Source organism: Tupaia chinensis, unplaced genomic scaffold (assembly GCF_000334495.1).
Source record: "Tupaia chinensis unplaced genomic scaffold, TupChi_1.0 Scaffold000558_1, whole genome shotgun sequence".
NCBI classification, from domain to species: Eukaryota; Metazoa; Chordata; class Mammalia; order Scandentia; family Tupaiidae; genus Tupaia; species Tupaia belangeri.
In genome coordinates, this window is record NW_006160070.1 from 1,605,645 (window position 1) to 1,613,500 (window position 7,856).

Consider the following 7,856-nt stretch of genomic DNA (forward strand, 5'->3'; position numbering starts at 1 on the left):
ACCAGGGCTGTACCCCTGGCCACATCAGAACAGCCGGCGAGTCAGGGCCAGCAGGTGGCGTGGTGGTTACGGTGTTGGACTCCCCCTTGGCTGACTACAGCTGGCAGGCCCAGACCTGGTGGCTTGAAAACCACGCCGTGTGTGTGTGTGCGTGCGCGCATGCCCAAAGTCCCAGGAGAACGAGGAGAAAGGATTGTGGCATGGCCATCGCCCCCGGATGGATGAGTTTTCCCTTTCCCTGCCTCTCTCCAGTGAGCACACACGCCCGATGGCAAAAACTTTAAAATGAAACAAAACATAACCAACAAGCAGGCCTCAGCAAGGTACTGGGCCATGCCACGGCCAGTTACGCCCTACGCTGGGGACGCCCTCAGCCCCGGGGAGTCCCAGGCCTAGCAAAGCAGAAACCTCAGACCTGGCCCGCAGTGGGTGTCCTCACAGGGTTCCTGGTCCCATCAACACTTGGGCTGCAGAAAGCAAGGGGCCTAGGGTTGCTTGCTCACCCGTCACCCCACCAGCCTGTGGGCCCGGAGGGCAGGGCAGGGCAGGGCAGGGCAGGGCAGGGCAGGGCAGGGCAGCTTTGGTTCTGGCGCCATCGCCATCGCCTGGCAAGGCCCTGCAGGAATGTCCACAGGGCAGACACGCTCACGACGGGGAGCCAATCGATCAGCCAGTGAGGACTGAACGGATGCCAGGGTGACCTGAGTGTGGGCCGTGTGCTGTGCCAGCCCACCCTGCCCGGGCGCTCCTGGACCCACCTCTTCTCCCAGCAGCACAGGCTCCCCTCAGGTCTGCGCAGAACCCGTCCTTCCTCCTAGCTGGGGCGCCAGCACCTCCCTCACCCACCTAGCGAGTGGCCTGAGAGGCCCATCCCTGTCCTCACACACCGGTGATCCTTCTGCCCGAAGCTCTCCGAGTGCTTCCAGCTCAGGCCAAGCCGGCTGAACCCACCCTGCTCACAGCAGCTGAAGGCTCAGCCTGGTGACCCCTGCTTTGACAGTACAACGCTAGGCCTGGGGTTGCCGCCCTCACTCACCCAGCCTGGAATCCCAGGTCCTCGCTCTGGGACACTTGCAATTAATTATTTGGTTGGCGATGCTCCCATTCTGTCTTATCTTCCCAGGATATTTTTTCTCTTTAAAGAATTATGTATTTATTTAATTCTATTAGTTATTATTTCCTAATTTGACCAGAGCGAGGCAGAAAGGGAAAGGGAGAAAGCAAGCCATCAGGTCTGGGCCTCGAACCATGGTCAGCCACGTGGGAGTCCAGTGCCTTAACCACACACCACCTGCCGGCCCCATCTGGGATTCTTAGTATGTGCTAGAACTGCCTGGACTGATGGCCTAATTGTACGTCTTCTCTCCTATTTTTCATTTTATTTTTCTACTGTACGGGAAATCTTTGAATTTTTTCATTCCTGATTTATACGATTTTTAATTCCCCGTTTTTCCTTATTTCCTGGCTGCTCCTTTTCGGCAGCACTCTGTTCTCCGGTCGTGGCGTGCTCATGTGCTCTCTGGCAGGGAAAATGAAAGCCTCAGTTCAAGCCTTACACTCCCGAGGCAGCACTGCCCGGGTGTTTAAAGCCATGTCTTCTCTGCGAGCCGCTTAACTTTCCTGAGACTCAGTGTATTTACCTATAAAATATTCACTTTTAATTTTTAAAAATTTATTTAAGTTTGAGCGAGAGCGAGAGAGAGCCGCCAGGTCTGGGACTCGAACTGTTTTTGGCCATGTGGGAGTCCAGCACCTCAACCACACCACCTGGTGGTCCCACATTTAACTTGTTATAAGCCGACCGGGGAGGCCAGCCGGTAGCACAGTGATTAAGATGGCTGATCTCCCCTGGCTGACAGCGCGGGCCGGCTCCCGAACCAAGCAGCTAGAGAAGCACAGCAGATGCTGAACCAAGGACCTGAGGGCCATGCAGAGTGGCCGTCGCCCGGGAGTGGCTTAGCTCTTTCTCTGGCAAGCGCCCATGCCCTCTAGCAAATTAAAAAGGAACAACAAAAGCCCTCAGGCAACAACTCCCCCATCCCGTCCCCCACGACAGGGTCTGTGCTCTCCAAATCTGCCACCCCTGCCCAGCTGCCCCACCAGCGAGTTGGTCCCGGAGCCTACAGCACTTGGACAACCACGGCACCCAGGCTGCTGGAGGTCCTCTCCTCCCCGCCACCCACCCCTGCCAGGCACGAGCCGCAGGCCCCTTGACTAGAGCTGGCAACACACTGCCCAGAGGTGGGGTGCGTGGGGGCAGCGTGCACAGGGGCAGGTGCTGTACCACTGGGCGGCGTTACCAGCCTCACTGCCAAGACGGCGTCAGTCCCCTGAGGCCTAGGGAGGAGTATCCAAGCAGTGGGACAGCCAGTGGGGAGGCACAGGGCCGGGGTACGCTCTGGGCAAAGCAAGGAGGCTCACGTGATGGGTGCTCCGCAGACCCTGGGCTCGCTCTGGCTGCTGGGGCTCCCAGGAGGCTCAGCAGTAAGGGGAGCCCAGGCGCTGCGGGCGTGGGCCAGATGTGCTTGGATTCTGACGCATGAGGGAAGAGACAAGGTGTGCAGGGCGGGCTGAGGAGTAGGCATGTGGGTGGAGAGCCCAGGGCCCAAGAGCTGTGGACAGAAGCGCACAGGAGATGCCGAACATGGGTGAGGTCCCCCCAGGCCGGTGTGTACAGGGCTGGGAGCTGTGCCCCGGAGGAGCCCTGGTGCGGGGTCTGGTTGACCAGAGCAAGAAACCAGGGAGCATCCAGGAGCCTGAGGAAGGCAGAGCTCCCTCCCCAGAGGGCGGCTTCGGGGCTAGGGCCTGCAGGTCACTGGGACCTTGGCCGCCCACCCGAGGTGGAGGCCTGTGGCCCCAGCAGAGAGGGAGGCGGAACAGCGGGAGTCACAGAGGGCAGTGTGAGGAGGGCGGACTTCTGAAGGGGGCAGTGGAGAATGGGCCTAGCCAGCCAGGAGCTGCTGGCAGGGCTGAGGGCAGGCAAGGCTGCAGGGTCTGCGGGTTTCAGGGAGAGGGAAGCTGATGCAGGAGGAAGACACTGGATGGGACAGGGAGGGGAGCATGAGGAGGGAAGTGGGCCTGCTGGGGAAGGTGCCGGGAGAAGCCTGAGGGGCAGCAGATGTGGCAAGGAGGCAGAGCATGGGGTGGCAAGTACCAGCCTGGCTTTGGGCAGGTGCCAGACAGTGGCCAAGGAAGGGTGCTCTTGCATTCTCAGGTGCGGCTCTTTATGACCCAATGGAGCCAAACCACTTTGGAACAAAATGGAGGACAGTAAACACGGTGACATCATCAATGCATGGGCAGGAAAATGGTGTTTTCTTCATCCACTCATCTTTGTCTTCTGAATTCTCCCAGCGTTTCCAAGAAACAGTCACTATGCATTCCAGTCAGGGAGGGCTTCCTGGAAGAGGCAGAGTATAGGCAGAAATCAGTCAGCGAGGGAGGAGGGACTGGATTTCCAAGCAGGACCCTGGGCTGAGCAAAGGCCCCCAATGGAGAAGGGCACTGAGTGGACAGGCCCGCTGGGAGGGAGGGTCTGCGTCTACAGGTGGCCTCTGACAGCTGAGCTCAGGAGGACCTGGCCCCTTCTCAGGCTCCAGAGGCAAAGGTGCCATGTACTCAGGGTGCACTGAGGGTGCCCTTCACACAGGCTAAGGGCAGCGGACCAGGCTCTCTGCTGCTCCCTTCCCCGGCTCTCCCAGGACAGCTGCGTGACCAATTCTCCCAAATGCGGTGGGGAGGTCCACTCTCCAGCTCGAAATTCTGCAGGTCAGGAGTCACAGGGCCTGGAGAGGGCAGCCTGCCTGCTCCACTGTGTCTGGGGCCCCAGTGGGAGGCTCTGAGGGCCGGGCCACTCCCGCGTCTAGGGCTGATGCCGGCTGTTGGCTGGGAGGCCTCAGTGCTGCCCCATACAACCTGAGGAGCTTCCTCGCCACCATCCCGAGAGGAGCCCTGCCACCCGTGCCTTCTTCAGGAAGGCCTTCTCACCGTCCCGACGCAGCAGTGCCTCCCCGCTGGCTGCATCTTCCCATTAAGCAACCTTACTTTACTCCCTTGTAACCAGATGTTGTATCGCTGGTCGCAGGTGGTCTTTGTCCCCAGCTGTGTGGGCTCTATGAGGCAGAGTTCTGTCATCTATGTTCCCCATTGTGTCCCCAGAACCCAACACATACTTGGCACATGCCAGGCATGAGAAAACATAAATGAGTGGATGAATGGATAGAAAGAGATGAACGAGTGGATGGAGGGATGGATGGATGGATGGGCAGATAGAAGTGAGGAAGGATGGATGGATGAATGGACAGATGGATGCATGAGCAGATGGATGGATGGTTGGGCAGATGGATAGAAGTTAAGAAGGATGGATGGATGGATGGATGGATGGATGGATGGATGGAAGGAAAGAAGGAAGTTAGGAAGGATGGATGGATAGAAGTTAGAAAGGAAGTCAGGAAGAATGAATGGATGGGTGGATGGATGAGCAGATGGATGGATGGATGGATGGGCAGATGGATAGAAATTAAGAAGGATGGATGGATGGAAGGAAGGAAGGAAGGAAGGAAGTTAGGAGGCATGAATGGATGGATGGAATTTAGGAAGGAAAGAAGAATGAAAGGATGGATAGATGGATGGGCAGGCAGATAGATGGAAGTTAGGAAGGATGGACAGATGGATGGAAGTTAGGAAGGATGGACAGATGGAAGGATGGATGGATGGATGATGGAAGGAAGTTAGGAAGGATGGATGGATGGATGAATGGAAGGATGGATGGATGGATGATGGAAGGAAGTTAGGATGGATGGATGATGGAAGGAAGTTAGGAAGGATGGATGGATGGATGAATGGAAGGATGGATGGATGGATGATGGAAGGAAGTTAGGATGGATGGATGAATGGAAGGATGGATGGATGGATGATGGAAGGAAGTTAGGAAGGATGGAAGGATGGATGGATGGAAGGATGGATGGATGGATGATGGAAGGAAGTTAGGAAGGATGGATGGATGGATGGATGGAAGTTAGGAAGGATGGATAGATGGATGGGCAGGCAGCTAGATGGAAGTTAGGAAGGATGGATGGATGGAAGGAAGTTAGGAAGGATGGAGGGAAGGAAGGAAGTTAGGAAGGATGGAGGGAAGGATGGATGGATGGATGGGCAGGCAGCTAGATGGAAGTTTGGTAGGATGGGCAGATGGATGGATGAGGAAGGATGGGCCGGTGGGTGGATGACGGAAGGATGGGCAGAGATGGGTGGATGATGAATGGGTTTGTGTGGGGTATCAGCTGAACCCACTTTCCTAGGACCAGCTTGTCTTCCACCCTACAAAAAACAAAACACAACAAACTCCTGCCATCTCCCCTCTCACATGACTCTTCGAAGAGTCAACAGGTGGATAGTGGTTAAGGGTGCTGGACTCCCACATGGCCAATCACAGTTTGAGTCCCAAACCTGGCAGCTTGCTCGCTCACTCTCTCTCCCCAACCCCTCTCCGGTCAAATTAAAATAAATAAAGCTAGGGACCAGCAGCTGGCATGGTGGTTAAGGCGCTGGACACTCCCACAAGGCCGACCAGGGTTCGAGTCCTGAATCTGGTGGCTTGCTTTCTCGCTTCCTCTCTCTCTCACTCTCACTGTCTGTCTCTCTCTGGTCAAATTAAAAAATAAATGAATGAATAAATAAAATAATTATTTAAAAATAAATAAATAAAGCTAAATAAAAATAACTCTTGGGGGAAAAAGCTTTATCAGAGAGTGTGTATGCTCACCAGAGAGACAGAGGAGAGAGAGGGTGGGGGACAGGCGCTCCCCACGGGACGTGGTCACGCCACGATGGCCCATCTCTCACGCTCCGTGTAGGACACGGCATAGGCATGCACTCCTGCTGGGTGTGGTTTTCCAGCTGCTGGGGTCAGAACCTGAATTGCGCCGTCGACCATGTGGGATCTGCTTCCTTTAGCCACCAGGATCAGGACCAACTCCACGCTGGCTCTGCAGGGCCCCAAGAGAGGGGCTGCGGGGAGGGCAGAGGGGGTGCTGGGCTGCGGGGGGAGTGCGTGAGGCTGACCCTTGGCTGCCCAGGGTTGGGGCTGGGCCAAATCTGAGTCTGTCCTGGCTCCTTCCTCTTTGCTCTCAAGGAGTTCTTGCATACCCTGTGTATCTGGACGGAACGAGGACAGCTTACGCTGGCATCTCGCTTCCTGTGTACGCACTGTGTTCACTTCAAGGGGCGACATCTGTCTGACAGCAGGCTCACTGCCCTCAAGGCTGGCAGTGGGGCCCGAACCTGCCGACTTTGTCCTATCCTTAAGGTGAAGAGCACAGCCCGTCCCTGCCTGGCCCTCGGAAAGCACGGCCTTCCTTGAAGCCTTTGAACCTCCACTCCACAGTGCCCGGTGGCTGGCCTCGCGGCCCGCCTGTGCCTTTGGCTCCCCATGCTCCCGCCACTCCAGCCTCTCTGACCTCCTTCTGCTTCCCAGGGCGCACCCTCCCTTGTGCCACATGAAGGCCCCTTCTCTGCCTGTGGATCTCCACGGCTGTCAGCTGGAGGCTCAACTGCGCTTCCTCAGGGCCACCCATCAGCCTCTCGCCGCCTCTGCTCTGCTGGACCCTGGGGGTTATTTGCCTACCCCGCCCCTCCTCTCTCAGCTGGATGCTCAACGAAGGTGTCCCAGCCTGGCCTTCTCCCCCCATGCCTCCCTGCTTGGGGGGAGCTCTGCAGGGCCCCAAGAAAGGGGCTGTGGGGAGGGCAGAGGGGGTGCTGGCCTGAGGGGAGGTGTGTCAGGCTGACCCCTTGGCTGCCCAGGGTTGGGGCTGGGCCAGCTTTGACTCTGCCTGACCTCCAGCTCAGGCACAGAAGGGTCCAGCACAGCATTAGTCTGACAGGCAGAGGCGTCGCTGAGAACCCAACCACCACACGCTGGCAAGTAGGGCAGGCTCCCCCGTGGGAAGTTGCTGAGCTCAGGGGGACTCAGGGACTCCTGCTGGGCAAGGGGGTCTGCTCAGGCCTTCCGGGAAGTGCCAGAGCACCCGGGTCCTCCCTGTTCCCGTGGTTAAGTAGGTTTTTGACTCACTGGCATGTTGAACCTCAGGATGCCAGGGGAGGCCACGGATGGGGCAATGGGCCAGTGCCAACTGCCAGTCCCCCAGGGGCAGCCCGCCCAGCCACTGCTCTTCTTTGAGCCCTATCTATGAAAAGAGAGGGAGCCTGCAATTAGGCAAGAAGACAAAATAAGCGTTCATGTTTGAACAAAAGAAGTAAAACTCTACAGCAGTACAAGAGCTTTTCCATAGGAAATCCCAAGACCACCACTAAAAACTGTCGGAACTAGTGAGTGAGTTCAGCAAGGCTCCAGGACAGAAGACCAATACATGAAAATCACTCCTGGGGACCAGCAGTTGGCATAATAGCTATGTCGCTGGACTCCCATGTAGTCGACTGCAGTTCGAGTCCAGGACCTGGTGGCTTAAACTCACGCCAGGTGCGAGGGCATGCGGGCCCAAGATCCCCAGAGGAGAATGGAGAAGGGATTGCGGAGTGGCCATCCCCCCAGGGAGTGATTTCTCTTTCTGTCTCTTTGTCTCTTTCTGGCCAGCACGCATGCCCTATAGCATAAACCTCTCAAAAAAACCAAACAAAAACAAAAACAAAAAAACCAGTCGTTTCTATACAAAGGCAACGAATAAATCATAAATGAAATTAAGACTTCCCTAAAATACTCAGGAATAAAATTCAACAAAAGAAGTGCTAAACATGTGTTCTGAAAACCACAATACCTTGTTGAAAGAAATTAAAGATTTTTTTTTTTTTTTTTTTTTGGAGAGGTTTTCACTATAGGGCGCATGCGCTTGCCAGACAGA

General features: G+C 56.1%; 1 long non-coding RNA gene across 1 annotated transcript; it reads right to left on the reverse strand.

Annotated features, from left to right (window-relative positions):
- Positions 1 to 1,792: 1,792 nt before the first annotated feature.
- Positions 1,793 to 7,428, reverse strand: LOC102499514 (uncharacterized). Its single transcript, XR_335867.3, has 2 exons — positions 7,070 to 7,428; positions 1,793 to 3,400 (listed from the first exon to the last, which is right to left on the reverse strand). It is a non-coding gene; the product is annotated as an uncharacterized LOC102499514 (long non-coding RNA).
- Positions 7,429 to 7,856: the final 428 nt, after the last annotated feature.